This window comes from Bufo gargarizans, chromosome 6, assembly GCF_014858855.1.
Source record: "Bufo gargarizans isolate SCDJY-AF-19 chromosome 6, ASM1485885v1, whole genome shotgun sequence".
NCBI lineage: Eukaryota > Metazoa > Chordata > Amphibia > Anura > Bufonidae > Bufo > Bufo gargarizans.
Window position 1 is genome coordinate 279,090,564 of NC_058085.1, and position 18,117 is coordinate 279,108,680.

Genomic DNA, 18,117 nt, shown 5'->3' on the forward strand with positions numbered 1-18,117 from the left:
TCCAATTGCTGATTTTCACAATCAAGAAAATAATGACTGGAGATCATGAATTCTCGAATTTGCTAATATATGACGAATGTTCACCCAATTATTCGGGAAATATCGCTAATTCGAATATTTTCCAATCGAAGATGGCCACAGCACTCGTACTTGGAGTCGGCTAAGCGATTGAACCCAAGGCAGGCCAGATGGTCTTTTTTTTACCAGATTTAATTTCCTTGTCACCTATTGCCCTGGGGTTAAGAACGTCAAGGCTGATGCTTTGTCTCATTTAGTTTCCTGGGGGGGGGATTCGGAAGATCCTGGTCCGATATTGTCTGAATCCAGACCTTGAGGCAGAGGTGTTGGAGGCCCAGAGAGATGCTTGGATTCTTGCCCTCTGGGGAAGTTGTTTGTTCCTTCTGAGTTACATCACAAGATGTTCAAGGAACATCACTGTACAGTTCTCACAGGACATCCTGGGAGCAGATCCACTGTCGATCTCATCTCTCGTAGATTCTGGTGGCCGGGGTTGCGTAAGTGTGTTGAGGACTATGTCTCAGCTTGTAGTACCTGTGCACGTGCTAAGGTGACACATACTAAGCCTTCAGGATCTTTACATCCGTTACCCATCCCGTCCTGACCTTGGACTCATTTATCCATGGATTTTATCACAGATTTACCAAATTATGCAGAAAAAAATGTGATTCTGGTGGTTGTTGATTGCTTTAGTAAAATAGTGCACTTTATGGCATTGCCAGGTCTACCTAATGCTAAAACTCTGGCACAAATGTTTGTCAATAACATTGTGAAATTACATGGTATTCCTTCTGATGTGGTGTTTGATAGGAGGACTCAGTTTGTTTCCAAATTCTGGAAGCGTTCTGTACTCATCTGGTGGTACAATTGTCTTTCTCTTCGGCCTTTCATCCTCAGTCGAACGGACAGACTGAACGCACTAACCAGAATCTGGAGACTTATTTGAGATGTTTTGTCTCGGAGAAACAGGAGGAGTGGTCCTCATTTTTATCTTTAGCCGAGTTTGCCATAAATAACCGTAGACAGGAGTCCACCGATAAGTCGCCGTGTTTTGGGGCACATGAGTTCTACCCACAATTTGACACATTTTGTGGTACTGAGACTTCCGGTATACCTGAAGCGGAACGATTTTCCTTTTCTTTGTCATCTATTTGGCGGAAAATTTAAAATAATCTGAACAAAATGGGCAACAAGTATAATGGTATGAATGGTCCGGACCTGAGAGTGGGTGATTCTGTGTGGCTGTCTACAAGAAACATTAAGTTGAAGGTACCTTCTTGGAATTTGTGTCCAAGGTTTATTGGTCCATATAAGATCACTGCCATTATTAACCCAGTAGCCTTTTCGTCTTGAACTTCCTAAGGCTTTGAAGATTCATAATGTGTTCCATAAATAATTATTGAAAAGATGTGTCAAACCTGTTGAACTGTCCTCCTTGCCTCCTGCTCCTGTTATGGTGGACGGTAATCTGGAATTTCAGATCTCCAGGATAGTTGACTCCGTAGATCCCTCCAGTATCTCGTTCACTGGAGGGGTTACAGACCAGAGGAGAGGATGTTGGTTCCAGTGGCCGACGTTCATGCTAGTCGTCTGGTGAAAGCCTTTAGCAGAGCTCATCCAGAGGCCACCCATAGAAGCGGGAGGTACTGTCACGGTCTCTCCTGTGGCAGGGGTCAGAACTAGATCTAGAAGACTGGATGCACGTGATGTGATATAACAGCCTCTCTGGTTTCACTCTTCTGTGTTGTTGCTGGATATGACCACACCTCTGGTCTCAGGTGTAGCTTAAGTGGTCATTCATACTCCTATATTTAGTCTGGCCTCACCCATCATGCTATGCGGTTAATAGCTCCTTTTGGTTATGAATTGCTGGTGTCTGGTTCTCCTCTAAGTTCCTGCTCATCTGCATATTTTGGAGTTAAGTGTCTTTTCCCTATTTCTTGTTTGTGGTTTTCCCCTACCTTTTGGCAATAGGCCTGAGGGAGTCTCCTGTTCCTTCAGCTGGGAAGGAACAGGTCATCACTTGTCCTGAAACTATTTCCAGGGCCCTTTAGGGTCAGATAGGGCCGTAGGTTCCAGCGTATGAACATTCCTACCATCAAGGTCTGTTCATACTATAGTAGTCACTAAGTGGTGACCTTTCCCCCTTTTCCTAGTTTCCAGGCCTAGTACCTTTTACCTTCACTTTTGTGGTAGCTGGGGAGTTATCCTCCCACACCGCGCCATGACAGCTACTCCAATATTCGGAGCAGCGGCGCAGGCACAAGATTGTCAGGGACGGTTGAGATGGCCAGCCCCATCAATCAAGCAGCAGTGGGGCACAGCAGTGGGGCAGCCCCTTGCAGGTGTAAGACTGGTTGATAAGATGAATCGATTCGCTTATCTCTACTAGGAGGTCAGCTTACTTCATGCATGTAATATGAGCAAAGAAAGGGCAGTAGTAGCTTTAGCTCCTATAATGGAGATTCTCTGCCTCAAACTTATAAAGAGGAAAGTATTAGGCCCTCAAAAGCAAACAGTCCCCACTCTGCATGCCATGTCTGCCTTGTCACTTGTATGACTGAGTTTGAAAGACCTGATTACATTGGGAATCAAAGGCAACTTCATGATATTGCCTTAACATGCCAGTTTTTCCATCTGCCATTTTAGTATGCACCAGTTTTCATACTAAAAAACTAAAGGTCCCTGCAATGTGTAAATCAAGACCTCCCAATTATTTTCACTCTGTTTCTGATTTACTTATAATGCTCAACATAAGGATATATGAAATAATATATTATAATTTTATTAGAAAAATAGCTTCTCTTAATTCACCCAAATCCTTTCTGTTGATATGACCGGAGATGAATCTTCAGAAACTCAATCTAAAAATATCATAAAATGATTGCCTCTGGTGCTTGTTTATAAAGCCCCATGAATTTCCAGAAGTTGAATTTATGGTGAGCTCGATAAACATACAACGCACATTGCAATAACTGATAGATTCCAAAATAAAGACGCCCGTCTGATTATTAAACTGACTCTCAAAACACTTCAGCAAAATGTTGTAAAATGTAACAACAATGCTAAATAAGTACAGAGACAGCAAATAAAGTGTAACTAGAACATTGCAAAAATATAAAATAAATACATGTACATTAAGACTAAATAAAAATAATTGTACATACGCAGCTCTGGGAAATGCATCTCCACTAGAAGCGTCCAGTAACAATCAGCTGGTCACAGATTGGTGCATTAGTGCTTAATTGATATAGGTTTAATTTTTCCATAACCCTTTGTTCCCCGGGTAACTTTTCACCTTCCTGCCCAGGCCATTTTTCATGTGTCACTTTATGTGGTAATAACTTTGGAACGCTTTTACTTATCCAAGCCATTCTGAGATTTTTTTTTCTCGTGACACATTGTACATCATGTTAATGGTAAATTTGAGTAAATATATTTTTCCTTTATTTATAAAAAAAAATAAAAATGTATAAAAAAAATAGAAAAATCCACTATTTTCAAAAATTTCTCAACTTTTAAGGCCTCATGCACACAGCCGTTGTGCGGCCGTTCCATGCATTGGCAACCGCAATTTGCAGTCCCCAATGCACGACAAACATCCGTGCAGCGGCCGGGACGGATCGAGACCTGTTCAACTTGAATGGGTCCATGATCCATCCCCACCGTAAAAAAATAGAACATGTTCTATTTTTTTGTGGTGCGGAGGCACGGACAGAAAGACCATGGAGGCACTCTGTAGTGCTTCCATGGGCTTCTAATTCGTGCTTCCGTTCCACACCGCACCTCCAGGATTGCAGACCCACTCAAGTGAATGGGTCGATATCCAGTGGCCATGTATTGCAGACCCGCCGTAACGGCCGTGTGTATGAGGCCTAAGACAGATAGTAATGCCTCATAAAATAGTTATCACTCATCATTCCCCATATGTCTACTTTAAAAAAATAAAAAAAATTATTGTTTCAAATACACAGTACATACTGTCCAAAAACAACACAGTATAAAGTACATAAACATACATAGCAGCAGAGAAACTCGATATCTTGCCAATAAAACAGTAATGTAGCCTTCCATGAGTCAGCACATAAGTGTCTGGAGCACCTATACCCTCGTCATAACTATCAATATGGGAAGCAACCATGCTTACAAGTGACTACATTCTTTGTATGATGGAGGCTCCAGGTAAAAGTCAGGTCACCCTCTGTCTAATCTCCCGAGCGTGCCTTTTAATCTTCCTGTTAGATACCATTTGGTGAGCTTGAAACGGGACATCAGGTTATCAACTTCTAAATCCGAAAAGTTCTGTAACACAAAACCTCTCCACTTTTTAAAAAATCTGCCCCCAAATTTTTCTTTGTGCCTTTCTGTTTCCTTTTTTCTAGAGTCAGTAAGCCCTTCATAGCATGCAAAATCATCTCTCTAGATGAGACCATGGCCTCCAGCCAATTTCGCAATATCAATCTCTTTGTAACCATGCTTAATACATGAAAAATAGCTGGTAGTCTCTTTTCTGTTAAACCTGTTGTTCCCATCTCCTCTCAATAATGGAATAAATACGTAAAGGGTTTCAGGGGAATATCAAGATTACATATATCCCCAGCTATGCTTTTTACATGGCCCCATAGGGAAACAACCTGCGGCCAAGACCACAGACCATGAAACAAATCTGTTCATGGCATCTGACATTTTGGACAGCTGGTCATTCTATTGGGCCTACTGGAGGCTGGAGGTAAATTAAAAGGATATATGGCATTGTGGCTATCTCTCCACGACTCATTCACCACTGATTTTCTCATCACCCACCATCCATGCAATATCTTATCGCTCACCTCCTGGTACTCCAATATGCGTGCTCATGGTCTAAAAGCCAGAGAGGGCAAACCATCTCCCAAAAACTCTCTAACCCGATAATATAGGAATGAAATGGATTGGGGGCCAGTTCCTCTGTTTAAGATCTTATCTAAATCATTCTGTTTAGCTTCACTTGAAGGGTCAGACAACCTGTCATTAAGAAATTTGTGTATCTGAGCAAACTGTATCCTTTGGAACGAACTTAGACCATACTTCTCTTTAATTTCCTGACAAGTCAACCATCTATTGTTTGTCTCATTAATCAAGTGTTGAGCAAGAATCCCCTTCCTTTTCCATTCCCTAAATAAACTGTTACATCTGCCTTGCTCAAATTCTCGGTGGTTCCATAACGGTAAGTACTTGGATACCCTATAGCATAACCTAAACTGCTTTCTGATAGCCTTCCAGGCTGCCCAGGTGTGCCTAAAGAGAGCAGAGTTACGTAAGTTCATGGGAACATCCCTGAGTCTCACATGTAGCAGGGTGCCCGGATCCCATGGGGAACAAAAATTTCTCTCTAGTATATAATCTGAATGGAAAATTGTGCCCCAGATCCAGTCAATGATATGTCTCAAAAGACATGACAAGTTATACACCCTGATATCCGGGAGGTTCATTTCACCCTTCCACTTCAGAACCATCAGCTTTTTGAGCCCTATACTAGGACGTTTGCCTTGCCACAAGAAGAGTGACATTTCACTGTACAACCTGGTGAAGTCCGCGTGCTTAATCAGAAGGGGCAGAGTTTGGAAGGGGTAAAGGAGTCTCAAAAAACTCATCATCTTAATTAGATGTACTCTTCCTAGCAGAGACACAGGCAGAGTGTGCCATCTGCATAGTTCTGATATTATTTTGGACAACAAAGGTGTGTAGTTCAGCCTGTATAGGGAATCCGCTTTATGACCTATCTTAATGCCTAAATAGGCGATATGCTTGTATGCCACAGCATGTGGGATCTTGGGGGGGCTCCCACAGCATCTCTCCTCAGTTTTAAAAGCGAGCAATTAGATATTAAGTTTAAAACCTGATAGTTTACCAAAACCCTCGATGGCATCTACTGGTCAATCTCTATGGGGCTTATCTGAAAATAAAATTATATCATCCGCATAGAACGCAACTTTCAATTCCATCTTACTTACCCGAATACCCTCATACTTCACCTTAGCGCTTAAATGGCGAACCAAAGGTTCAACCCCCAGGTTGAACAATAACGGGGTCAGAGGCACCCCTGCCTGGTTTCCCTGTAAAGTTCAAAGGGCTCTGAAAGAAAGCCCTGGATACCCACTCTGGCTTGCAGGCAGGAGTACAGTTTCTCCACGTACACCCTAAAAGAACCATTTTACCCAACACCCGCCCTAGCCACCCCCCAATGAATGCTATCAAAAGCTTTCTCGGCATCTAGGGTGACCAGGGCAGGCGCTAATGAATCATTCTCTCCCCCCACCGCGTCTAAGGCCGCTATTGCTCTACGAACATTCGTTACCGCGGACCTCCCTTTTACAAAACCAACCTGTTCCTGACTGATTAGGTCTGGCAGTATCTGTTCCAACCTATTTGCCATCAATTTAGAGAATATTTTTAGGTCCTGGATTATCAGGGAGATCGGGCGGTACGAGGCCGGGTCCTCCGGAGATTTACCCTCTTTTGGAATTATTCTAATATGCGCCATATTCATTTGGACCGCGGGATTCTCCCCTTTTAAGATATCGTTACCAACACATGACAGCAACGGTGAGATCTGTACCGGAGCTTTGTCACTCAGTAAACTGGTGATTGTGGACTGTATTTCTTCTGTAGCAAAGGGTTTGTTTAGATTAGCCAACTGTTCTCGAGATATTGTGGGCAGTCGTTCTTCCTCTAAGAAGACCGATTCACTGTCTCTACAATCATTTGGTTTGGAGTATAGAGAGGAGTAAAAGTCTCTAAATATCCTAAAAATTTCCTGGGGGGTAGATTTCAAATCCCCTTCGGGCTACGCAATTGATAAATAGGGTTCGTCAACCTACGGCCTTTAGCTAGGTTAGCTAATAACTTTCTCGCCTTGTTCCCGTATTTATGGAACTACAACTCCCATTGAGACTGATAAAAACTATCTTTGTTGCCCACTCCCCAAACTCTCTCCTTGCCTCTATCCAGGCCTGCTTGCTTTCATGTGACTGAGTCTCCACAAACTCTCGATATGTTCTTTGTACCTCTTTACTAGCTTTGACATACTGCATTTTGGTCTCTTTTTTAATTCCCGCTACGTGTGAAATCAGTCGGCCTCTCAAGACCGCTTTGCCTACCTCCCAAAACAGCATTAGGTTGGTAGCATGGTCCTGATTTATATTCTAGCCACCACCCTCTCAGTATCTCATCAAAGGAGTCATCCTTTGCTAAAAAGGATGGAAATCTCCAAATACCTTGGCCTCTGGGTATCTCATCCATCAGGCTCAAGATTACTGGGGAATGGTCCGATATTACCAGTTCACCAATGTGTATCTCCCGAACCCTTGGGAAAAGCTGGTTACCCACCAGCCAATGATCTATTCTAGACCAAGAGTCATGCGCGTGGGAGTAGTGGGTAAACTCGCTCTCATCTGGGTGTGCTGTTCTTCACGCGTCAAGTAGAGCCGCATCGCCAATCAAGGGTGTTAACCCCCCTCCTCCCTTCCCTGCCCCATGTGTCATCAGTTTCACCATGTATCTGCGGTCTTCCTCAGTGCGTACCACCTCATTCAGGTCCCCTTCCAATATCTTACTTTTCACCTGATCCTGCAAGAGTTTTTCCTGCAGGGAGAGGAAAAAAGGTTTTTGTTTTAAGTTAGGTGCATATACATTATATATATTAAGGTTGCCTTCTGGTTCTTTGAGACACACCACCAATATTCTGCCCTCTTCATCTACATATTGACTATGAACTCTATGCATCCGTTTTTAAGCACTAGTGTAATGACACCTGACTTGCCCTGTGATGCCAGAGATCCGAAGACCTTCCCTACCTATAGCTTGGCCAGTCTGTGAAAATCAGATTCCACAAGATGCATCTCTTGTAAAAGAGCAATATCTGCTCCCAACCTCCTAAGATGCCTCAACACCATCATGCGCTTTTGCGGTGAGAGTAAGCCTTTAACATTCCACGTGATCAACGTAACCATCATATAGTAATACAACACCTCCTTTGTGCTGAAAATACTCATGGTGTTCCCTCTCCTTTTTGTAGTATTGACAAAACCTAAACTTAAACCTTGAGAAAAAAACATGTCACGAAAAACTAGACAGTTTAAAACACGTAGAAATATCATGCTGTGGACTTCGCCTTTTTCTGGCATCTTGCGATGCTCTAATCCCTCCCGGCGTAGTAGCTTTTGGGAAGACAATGAGGCTTCTCAAAATATCCCACCAGGACTCAAGTTCCTGCAATGAAGCGGCAGTACACAACATAACATACCTTAGCGTTTGTTTCATCTTTGATCTTTCGTCAAGGAGGGGGTGTCATCCCCACCACGCTTCGCTGTTTCTGAAGATGATTCTGGAGATTTTTTATGGTAGGCCCCTAGGTACTCCTAGATCCTCCCGCTGTTCTCCCACGATCTGGTTGATACGGTCCCTGGGAAAGAAATGCCTCCGCCACTGAGTCAAAGGTCTTGTAAGAGCCATCTGCGCACCGTGCACGCAACAACGCCAGATACATTAATTGGAAGCGAATATTACGTTTATACAGCGACGTACAAAGGGTACTGAAGGCCTTCCTGTGCTTTGTAACCACCGCTGAGTAATCGCTAAAGGTGAAGTGGGTAGAGGTAGTCGGAACCTGAGCCAACAAGGTGTGTATTGGGCACAATGGGGCTGTTACAAACTGTGGCTTTATTGACAGCACGTAGGTCATGTACCTGGTATCGGGTTGGTTTGCCCATCTCACTTTTATTTTTCACAGGGTACAAAAGAGTGTTAGAAGGGGATACAATCTACTTGATAACCCCTTTTTCAAAAAGTCTTGGACTGTTTGAGATATGGCATCTGACTGTGCTGGGAAGTGGGGCGCCAGGTTTCATCACCACTTCCACAGGAGGAACTGGGAGCTTGTCAACATCCGTGGGTCCAATAGACCACAGATGGCCCGACATTCCCGCAAGCAGGGCTTCCTTTTCATCTTCTAGGAGCACTGACAAAAATATGGACCAAGGAGTTTTATCCATAATGGCTAATAAACAAAGTTCCTGGACATTGAGGGCACCTGTGAGCTTCACAGTGCCATCCTCCTGATATGAGATGCTGGTGCGTACTTTTGCAAGCAAGTCTGCATCCAGGAGGCAACAGGGGGCATTATCACTGACCAGCAACCGGGAAAGTACTTCCTGGGTAAGGGCAAATCTAACACAGATGGTTTCTGTTAAAAAGGGGAGTGTACTACTTTCCCATCCACTTCTACCCAAGGACTGGTGTTCTTGGAGATTAAGTCAGGGGAGGCCATATTTGCTGTGCACAATTGTCTTGGCTGCTCCAGTATCAATCAAAAACGGGACTACTTCTTCATCACCCAGAGTGAGGGATATCATTGGGGCCGGACTTGAAACTAAATGTTTAAAAGCAAAGCCGATACTGGAGATACTGTATTGCCTGTTTTCTAATCTTGGTCTAATTTCCCCCCCTCACCTGTGTCATCCTAATGACAAAAACATGGGTGTCTGTGGGGACAGACAGTGATCCAGGCAGCACAGAATACAATCCTCTCGTGTGGTGTGGATGAGGAGTATCACACACAGCACAACACTCTTTCCCATCTGGGTCCCACAGGCTCTGCAGGTCCCTCTCTCAGGACCATTATAGGGTGGCAGACCTACTGTTTCCTTTCTCTCTTGGGGAGATGGTTTAATATTATCCTAATAACATTCACAACCCGACTTTCTCAGTCTCTCTACACCTCCTCCTCTATACACTTGCGTCTCACAGGAAGACTTCTGTCTGTTCTGCGAGCATGTTATTTTTCAGCCACCATATATCTCCCTACATGCTTTTTCTCACTACTATTCTCAGTTTACCATCAGGGGGGCATGTCTAAACCTTTCATTAGCTTGCTGATGTTTTTCACTGCTTGTCTAGGTTCTTTACTACTTCTGCAGTATCTCATCTCAAGGTTAGCATTTTTCAGCAACATCATATGAAAGAGAAAAAACTGAATCTGTACAGGCTTGAAGCTACAGTTTAATATGGTTGAGACAATCTCCATCACAATCCCCTCCTTTTGTGGTTCTAGCAAATGTGCAGGAGGGGGGAGCTTCACTGGACTTTACTTGAAAAACAAAAACATAGAAGTTAAAACATTTCATCTGAATAAACAATTAAGCAATACTATCAGTCATGACTAGTTATAGGTATATGTGTATCCTTCACTTACTGACTCAAGTGAGTACCCCTTTTGGTGCTACTTGGATCTACAGTATGTGTATTGTTTCATGATTTTAGCCATATCCGAAAAAATACCAGTAACTAAGATGGCTGCCAGGCAGGAAGTTCCCCAGTTAAGATGGCCACTGGGCCGGCCAGAGTTGCAGGAGTTAAGATGGCAGCCAGGCCGGAAATTGGATTGGTTAAGATGTCCGCTAGTGAGGAAGTTACCCAAGTTAAGATGGCTGATGGGGGGTGTGGTAGGGTCTCACAGCACCATCTTGGAGGGTAGTGTCAGTGGCGTCATGCATTTCTGTCCAGCCCAATTTCTTATACTTAATTATTTTCATGTTGACGCTTGCATTGGTTTTTTTATACTATCAAGAATAGAATGTTCTAAATTCAAGGCTGAATGTCCTGTGTTCACTCCGTGAGAAACTTTTTAATAATTTCGCTCTTTTTGGCCTAAAGCCAGAACACACACCCCTCTCTGTGTGGTGATCTCTTTCATTCTCGACTTATCTCTTAATTTGGCCTCATCATCACATCAGTAGAGATGATTTCGCTCACAGTAAACTTGGCTGCGTGACCTTCCTCTACTAGTCAGTTTTTAAGTTGGCAACACATAAGGTCAGATTCCCGGTCCACACAGACATAATATTCAATGTCAAACAGACAAAGAAACAGACAGACATATAGAACCATTCACCAGAAGGATGAATACTGGCTCTCCACCATGTTAAACCCTCGATACCAGTCCAAAATGGGGGCCTTTTTCATACCTGCTGAGAGGGAGGACAAACTGAAATACTATATAGACATCCTATATAGTCAGTTGGCTGCTGCCTATGTGCGCCATCCCCCCATCCTCACGCAGGGTCCTCTGCGATCAAGTTCTACTGCTATGGCTGCTGGTGGGGGGCAGGAGCAGTACCTGCTCCATCAGCAGCTACTTAATTCTAGAGTCGCTGATGAGTAGTTTTCTTCACCCACTATTTACCAGCAGCAGGTAGACATAGCACAGAACCAGAACCAGCAGGTTGTGCCATACTTGGGAGTGCACCATTCCACCACACATCAAAGATCCCTTGGACTACTGGGCAGCCAAACTTGATTTGTGAACGCAACTAGCTGAATTTGCATTGGACAAGCTTTGCTGCCTGGCCAGCAGTGTGGCATCAGAGTGGGTGTTTAGTGCGGCGGGGGCTATAGTTACCCCAAGGAGAACTTGCCTGTCCACCCAAAATGTTGTGGTCTCCTCATGCTGCTGCCTCAACAATGTGTCTCTGGGCCACTCTGTGGTCTCCTTATGCTGCTGCCACATCACCACTCTGTGGTCTTCTCATGCTATTGCCACATCACCACTATGTCACTGGGCCACTCTGAGGTCTCCTCATGCTGCTGCCACTTCACCACTCTGTGGTCTCCTTGTGTGGTTTCTACCTCAACACTATGTCACTGGGCCACTCTGTTGGCTCCTCATGCTGCTGCCACTTCACCACTCTGTGGTCTCCTCATGCTGCTGCCACTTCACCACTCTGTGGTCTCCTCATACTGCTGCCACATCACCACTATGTCACTAGGACACTCTGTGGTCTCCTCATGCTGCTGCCACCTCACCCCTATGTCATTGGGCCACTCTGTGGACTTCTCATGCTGTTCCCACCCTCCCCACTTCATGACTATGCCACAATTTTGCCTTTTTGGCCTGGATGACATCACCATTTATTTGATCCTCCTTCTGATCTGTCAGAAGGAAGGAAAAATGAGACGCACAATGGATCCTGTCTATGTAGCAGCTGTAAGGCCTGTATGGTCTCATCAGAATTGGGTTATGATTTTGTAGCCAAAAGCAGGAGTTGGTACAAAACACAGAAGACTTGCAAATATTCTATTGACGTGTCATCTCTGTTTTGGATCCACTCCTGTTTTTTTGGCTTTAGCAATACTGATGGATTACTGACCAAATGCTGACTGAGTAAAGGTGGACGCTCAACAGACAGGGGTTATTCCTCTGACAGATCAGAGGAAGGGCAAAATAATCAGTGACGTCCACAAAAACTTACTGCTGACACCCTCTCCACTCTGTCATGGGGCTCTACTTGTATAAGCGTTTAATAGAACAGGTTCTGTAGACATCTATGTGGAATCAGCTGACGACGGTGTAAAAGAAATTAGCTTCTTCTTGACGCTAACATCCACCTGTAAGGCTGAGTTCACACTTGAGTCATTTGATCAGTTTTGGCACCATCACTGCCCAAATAAGGGAAGTGTGCAGTGATTCTAAGAGTGACGCCTGTCATGTGCATGTTGAATCTTTTCGGAAAATTCAGCAAACTGACCAAATTGAATTTTTAAAGGAATTCGCTCATCTCTAGTAGTCATCCCACTGCCGAATCCTGACAATGCAGCTGTCACTACACAAACTAGAAAGCATGCATCTAGCCATTTGCGCACTGCACTTCAAACTGCCAAGGTCTTTCAGGGTCATCTGCATCGTCTTTGTTATCACCCTCATGCTCCTCCTTCTCCTTTGCTGTAGCTTGGGCAGATAAACCATCTAGTTGTGTATAAAATTCTCTTCTCATACAGGTGGTCTAACAAATCGAGTGTGGAATTGCAACAAGTGGATACATCGCATATCAGGCAATGTTGGGGAGAACATTTTGCATTTACAGCTCAAGGAGGGCATGTTTTGCACAATAAGTTTGGCTGAACTGCATGCACAGTTTCCTGGACATTTTTAACAGCTTTGCAGTCCAGTGAAAGACTCGAGGAATCGGGTGATGAGATTGAAGATGTTTGTCATCCAGGACACTTGGGTCAGCACTCCCTGACGCAGCGCAGACAAAATGTTCTTTCCATGGTTCCCACCTCCAGTTGTCGGCGAGACATCCAGCGTTCGATTTCTTTATTGATGACCCTGTGCAGTTCCTCCCCAATGTGGCTCAGTTTGCCAAGGCTGACCAGGTGCAGAACCGCGTGACAACATCTAGCTTTGCATAGGTGATAGAATGGAGGACCCCTGTGAACTGTACCTAGAGGGGAAGGTGAGGACAGAGTGGAGGATGAGGAGGCAGAGGAGGATATTGGAGCAGAAATCCCAAAATTAGGCCTCATTCACACATAAGTGGATTTTCACGGACCATAGTCTGTGAAAACCCGTCCTGCTGTCCTTGCTATGACGCTTTGTGCCTCCGCTGTACAGTAATACACTCGTATAGATCATACGAGTGTATTATTGTACAGCGGCACGAATAGAAACCAATGACGCCATGCGCTCGTGCACTCAGCATGATGGCAGCCCGGGTTTTCACGGACCGTGGTCTGTGAAAATCTAGGTATGTGTAAATGTGCCCTTACAATGCAGGGGGGGGGGGGGGGGCAATTGCTATCACCTGGCCAAGTTGCTGGTGTGCCTGGGCCAGAACCACATTTACCCAGTGAACTGTGAAGGACATCTATTGTCCTTGACCATCCTTTACAACTCCATACATCAGCGCTGGCTTGAACTCTACCAGACACCTAGAGGACCAAGAACTGCCCCACCTTCTGCTCAAAGCACTTTTGCAGGGCTGGTATAAGGAAAAGTAATGTCGGCTTGGGACTCTCCACCATGGGTCAGTATAAGACATCAGTTCTCTGAAATGTGCACAGTCAACTACATGGAAAGAGAGGGACTGTAGTAGCAGCAACTTGGCCAGGTGCACATTTAGCTTCTGCGCCATTGGATGAGTGCATGATTACTGTTGTCTTTTTGTAATCGCTTCAGTGATCGATTGCTGTCGAAGCAAGGAACGAGGAGCATCAGGAGCAATAGACGACATTGAAGTCGATGGGAAGGAATAACAGCTTCCTTCTGCTGACGTTCTCGAGCTCTGACTGCTGGAGAGGGGATGCGGGCGGTTGGGGAATGCAGAAGTTGCTGCATTAGGCTGTAAGACCAAATGAGTGGCATGGTTTTTCCATGCCATTTTACAGTATGTTGACGCTCCATGTGTTGATGCAGGGCCGTCGTGCCAACATTAGAACCCTATCCGTGCCTCACGTTCTGCTCAGACATCCTGAAAACTGCCATGCTAAAGTCCAGAATCGAGGTTAGGAAAGAAAAGGAGAGGGTTAATCCTGTACTCCAGTAAAAGGAGATGTAGGATACACACACAGGGCGCAGGGGTGGAGACCAAGGTAGAGAGAAGTGTAAGACAAATAGGGAATAATCCTGGGTCCGGATGACCCCGACACGGTAGGATGCTAGGACAAAGCAGGGCAGCCGTAGGTGATAAACTATAAGCAGAAGTGCTATATAGTGACAATACAGTAAAGAAAAAGGAAAAAAAAAAATCACCAAGTGGCGCCTAGCTGCTACCAAAATATATATGAGATATGCACAAAGTTTAAAATAAAGTATATAAAAGATGCATACAGTAAGGTAGGGGACTTTAGTATGCTTAAAAATGAAAGTAAGTAAATACCCCTCACCAATAAAAGGGAGAACCCCTTAGTATCCAGTAACCATATGATTAAACCATCTGACATCTGGTAGATAGTATTAAATGGGGAAACGCTAGAAAATATTCAGAAAAATGTATAAAAGGTGATATACACCACACTCACTTCACCAGGGAGGGGTGTGATGGAATAAAGCTCAAGACACCCAAAACAACCACCTCCCTCGCCTGGCTCTCTTGTAGAATAGCTGGAGGATACGACAGTCCAATACTTAGTACTTCTGGTATATTCCTTTAATAAATCAGTCAGGTAAGCTCAACGCGTTTCGGGGAATGACAGACCCCTTCCTCAGGAACAGAGAAGGTATTAAGCATATAGAGAGATTTTATGAAACATACATCTAAATATAGCATATGGCACTCATTCAAACAGAAGGCATTTTTGGTGCCAGAAAAATTGTCACTGTCCCTTCCGGTCCCGGAAGTGATGTCAGTAGTAAAATAAAAAAGATAACAGAACAGACAAATGATTGTATGCACAGAATATATAATATATAGTGGATGGTACGAATGTCGGCCCTATTAGGAAATGTAGGGAGAACAGGAGAATGTTACCTCTCGGGGCGCGGGCAGGCGGAGACTGTAGTTCCGGTGTGTGGAACGCATCAGCCGGAAATGCGTTCCACCTCGGGTTATGTCAGGGTTTCTGGCAAATGAGCCGCAGATACCAGGAGGGGCGGGGTTAGCATAGAGGTTCCTGTTAATGGAACGCAGATGAAAGAGAGGCTTGGATATTCTATACTTTGGAAAGCCATACAGAGCCGAAGCATCTATAACGGATTGAAAGAGATTATAATGGAGTGCATAAAAAATAGAAATAACTGTCCTACAGTTTTAAAAAAATGTAACTAAAATAGAGTATGTACGTGTGAAAAGAATCAGACTAATAGGACTGATGGGTTAATGGACATAATGGAAGAAAAATAAAATCTCTCATATACTAAAAAAACATACAAATACACTTTAGATAAAAAATTGATGCTAAAGCCCTCCAATAGATGTTTAAGAAAACATATATATAATAAAAAGATATATTTATAAATAAATATATATATATATAAAGATACATATATATATAAAAAATATATACATTCAGTAGTATAAATATTGATAGTAATAGGGGGGAAAAAAGGGGAAGGGGGAAAACCTACAGCAGGGAACATCATAAAGAGTAATTATTTAATATTTTGTGTACTCTAAGCTTTCGTTTTAAACCAAAGGGTGTCAGCGTATTGATGCGGTAAATCCAGAACATTTATTTTCTGGACAGATTCTGAAACGAGGATGGGACCCATTCAAGTGGCATAACCTTCAGGAAATGTGGGTTACCATCATGTATTTCCGAGAAATATCTAGATACACTGTGGGTGAATACTTTCCTTTTTATATTAATCCGGTGTTCATTCATGCGTTCTCTGACTGTCCGAGTCGTTCTACCTATATATTTGAGTTGACAGGGGCACTCTAATAGGTAAATAACATCTGTTGTGCTGCAACTCAAATTATGTTTAAAAATAAAGGGTTCCTGTGTGTCAGGGATATTTATTTCCTTCCTCCCGTGTACAATCATCCTACAACATTTGCACCTGGTTCTATTGCATTTGAAGACACCTAGGGGGTCATCCTTAGCTACCTTAGGTCCCACCAGGTCTCTATAGGTATTTGTTTGGGCGTATTTTCCTTTCAATTTAGGACAAGAAGGAGCTAATATATTTTTCAAAGTAGGGGCTTGTCTGAAGGAGTGGAGGGAAGGATTTTCCCTAGTATAGGGTCTTTCTGTAGGATAGGCCAATGTTTGGCTAGAATCTCCCTAATCTTTTTGTGTTCTATGTTGTATCTGGTGACAAGATTGGATTGAGTATCCATTCTTTTGTTAATATGCTTTCTCTTCCTCCCATTCTTGGGTTTGAGAGACTCTTCCTGGTCTAATTGCAATATCCTTTTCCCAGATCCTACTATAAGCGATTAAGGATAGCCTTTCTCTTTAAAACGTTTTTTTTTAGGATTGTTAGTTGTGTCTTAAGGGTCTGATCCTCTGAACAATTCCTTCTCAGGCGTTTCATCTGGCTGAAAGGAATGTTGTTCTTCCATTTCAGGCAGTGACAACTAGTAAAATCTAAAAACTATTGGCATCCACTTAAAAAAAAAAAAAAAAGTTTTTGTCGTGATTTTATTATCAGTGGAATTAAGATTGATGTTCCAAACTGAAGGATAAACCCCAGTCGTTAGTATTAAGTACATTAAAGAAGGCTATAAGTTCAATATCAGTGCCCTCCCAGATAAACATTTTTATAGCTCACAATGCAGGACGCTACGACGCTTATTTTGTTTTACAGGAGTTGATTAATAAAAAATTTAAAATTGATATTATAAATCAAGGAGGTCGGTTAATGTGCGTTACCCTGAATGACTTAAAAATTAGATTCATAGACTCGCTGAATTTCATGCCTATGAAGCGCAGCAAGATGTCCGAGGCTATGTGTTTTTCAGGCGCCAAGGGTCACTTCCTGCATTTTTTCAACACGGCAGAAAATCTAAACTACATAGGCGTCCTACCGTCGATTACATGATGCCCGGTGAGAAAAAAGAATTCACAGATTGGTATGAGAAACATAAAAATGACACCTTTAATTTTCAGGAAGAGTTAAAAGCCTACTGTAAGCAGGATGTTGAGGTTTTGAGGAGGGCTTGTGAGTGCTACAGGGACACGATTATGGCCATGACGGAACAAAAAGTTCTGCAATACATTAAACGTGAAAAGAAATACAGAACGGTCACTAAATATATTGATCCGCTCCAACTTATCACATTGGCATCCGTGTGCATGGCTATGTACCAGTTTAAATTTCTACCCAAAAATACCATAGCGATTGTCCGTGCAGATAATTGCCACAAGACCCAGAAACGATTTTCAACACCCGCTATACAGTGGCTCATGTACATTGAACATGCTGAAGGCATTTCTACACAATGCGTGTTAAAGGGCGGTGAAAAAAAGGTCGGTAAATATTTTTTTGACGGGTATGCGTTTGTTAACGGTAAACACAGCGCTTTTGAATTTCAGGGCTGTTTTTATCACATGTGTCCTGTGTGCTATAACGAGCATGACAGCAACGAGCTTACTAAATCGTCCTACGGGCAGCTGTACCAATCTTTCCTAGTCAGGAAAAGTCGACTACAGAGACAAGGATTTTTGGTCCGCGTCCTGTGGGAACACGAGTGGCGGGAAATGATTGCAAATGATTCGGGGGTCAGAGACTTTCTGATTAAAATGAAATTCCCGACTTCTTTGGAACCTCGTGACGCGCTTTATGGCGGTTGCACTAACGCCATTAAACTTTATCACAAGGTGCAGTCCGATAAAACAGTGCAT